The sequence below is a fragment of the Artemia sp. Qi Xiang Cuo genome, chromosome 18, assembly GCF_049724085.1.
Source record: "Artemia sp. Qi Xiang Cuo chromosome 18, ASM4972408v1, whole genome shotgun sequence".
NCBI classification, from domain to species: Eukaryota; Metazoa; Arthropoda; class Branchiopoda; order Anostraca; family Artemiidae; genus Artemia; species Artemia sp. Qi Xiang Cuo.
The window spans coordinates 50,130,750-50,133,249 of NC_142811.1; positions in this window are offsets into that span (position 1 = coordinate 50,130,750).

Below are 2,500 nucleotides of genomic sequence, written 5' to 3' on the forward strand. Positions count from 1 at the left end.
CGCAAAAAAACTTACAAACACACACATAAACTTACACACACACACAAAAACTTACACACACACACGAAAACTTAAACACACGCACGAAAACTTACACACACACACACAAAAACATACACACACACACACACACACACAAAAACTTACACATGCACACGAAAACTTACAAGCACACAAAAACTTACATGCACACAAAAACTTACACACACACACACACACACACACACAAAACTCACACACACACACACACACAAACGAAAACTAAAACAAACACGCAAAAAATTACACACACACAAAATCTTACACACACACACACACACAAACGAAAACTAACACATGCACATGAAAACTAACATGCACACAAAAACTTACACACACACACACACAAAACTTACACACACACACACAAAAACTGACACATTCACACTAAAAATTACACACAAACAAAAACTTACACACACACACACACACACAAAAACTTACACATGAACACAAAAAAAACTCACACACACACGCACAAAAACATACAAACACACACACACACACACAAAACTTACACACACACACACACAAAAAAACAAACAAACACAAAAAAAAAAACAAACACAAAAAAAAAAAAACACAAAAACTTACAAACACACAAAAACTTACACACACACACAAAAAAAATAAACAAACAAAAACAAACAAACACAAACAAAAACACACAAAAACTAACAGACACAAACAAAATCATATACACACAAAAACTTACACACACACAAAAAAACTAACACCCACATGCAAAAACTTACATGCACACAAAAACTTACATTAACACAAAAAATTACACACACACAAAAACTAACACACACGCACAAAAAATTAAACACACACAAAAACAAATAAACATACATACACACACACACACACACACAAACTTACACATGCACAAGAACACTTAAAATAAAAAACACAATTACACACACACACACACACACGAAAACTTACACACATACACTTCAAAACTTACAAACACAAAATCTTTGACACACACAAACTAACACACACACACACAAAAACTAACACACACACGCAAAAACTTACATTCACACAAAAACTTACTATTCACACAAAAACTTACATGCACACAAAAACTTACACCCACGCACAAAAACTTACACACACACACACAAAAATTAACACATACACACACTAAAACTTACACACACACACGCTAAAACTTACACACACACAAAAACTTACATACTAACCATATCACAGTTACATTGTCTTAATTTTTCAAATTACATTTTGAATTTCTGTCGTGAAATGCAAGAGTTGGAATATTTCAGTAGTGACTTGTTGTGCTTTACCTTCTCACAGTTACATTGTCTTGATTTTTCGAAGTTCATTTTGAATTTCTGTCATGAAATGCAAGAGTTGGAAAATTGAGGTCTTAGTCCACCAGCCCGAATGGTGGAAATCCACTAGCTCAGTATTGGGGTCTCAGTCCACCAGCCTGAACGGTGGAAATTCACTAGCTCAGAATTGGGGTCTTAGTCCAACAGCCTGAATGGTGGAAATCCACTAGCTCAATATTGGGGTCTCAGTCTACCAGTCTGAATGGTGGAAATTCACTGTTTAAGTTAGGTTAGGTTAAAGTATAATGAGAGCTCATTATAAGTTAACCTAACCTAACTTAAACAGTGAATTTCCACCATTCAGACTGGTAGACTGAGACCCCAATATTGTGCTAGTGGATTTCCACCATTCAGGCTGGTGGACTAAGACCCCAATTCTGAGCTAGTGAATTTCCACCGTTCAGGCTGGTGGACTGGGATCCCAATACTGAGCTAGTGGATTTCCACCATTCGGGTTGGTGGACTAAGACCCCAATTTTCCAACTCTTGCATTTCATGACAGAAATTCAAAATGAAATTTGAAAAATTAAGACAATGTAACTGTGAGAAGGTAAAGCACAACAAGTCACTACTGAAATATTCCAACTCTTGCATTTCACGACAGAAATTCAAAATGAAATTTGAAAAATTAAGACAATGTAACTGTGATATGGTAAGTGTGTAAGTTTTTGTGTATGTGTTATTTTTGGCGTGTGTGTGTGTTAGTTTTAGTGTTTGTGTGTGTTAGTTTTTTTGTGTGTGTGTGTGTAAGTTTTTGTGCGTGTGTGTAAGTTTTTGTGTGTGTTAGTTTTTGTGTGAATGTAAGTTTTTGTGTGAATGTAATTTTTTGCCTGTGGGTGTAAGTTTTTGTGTGTGTGTGTGTAAGTTTTTGTGTGTGTCAGATTGTGTGTGTGTCAGTTTTTACGTTTATGTGTGTTAGTTTTCGTGTGTGTGTGTGTGTAAGTTTTTTTTTGAATTTGAGTTTTAGTTTGAATGTGTAAGTGTGTGTGTGTGTGTGTGTGTAAGTTTTTGTTTGTGTGTAAGTTTTTGTGTGTGTGTGTAATTTTTTGTGCGTGTGTGTAAGTTTTTGTGTGTGTAAGTTTGTGTATGAATGTAAG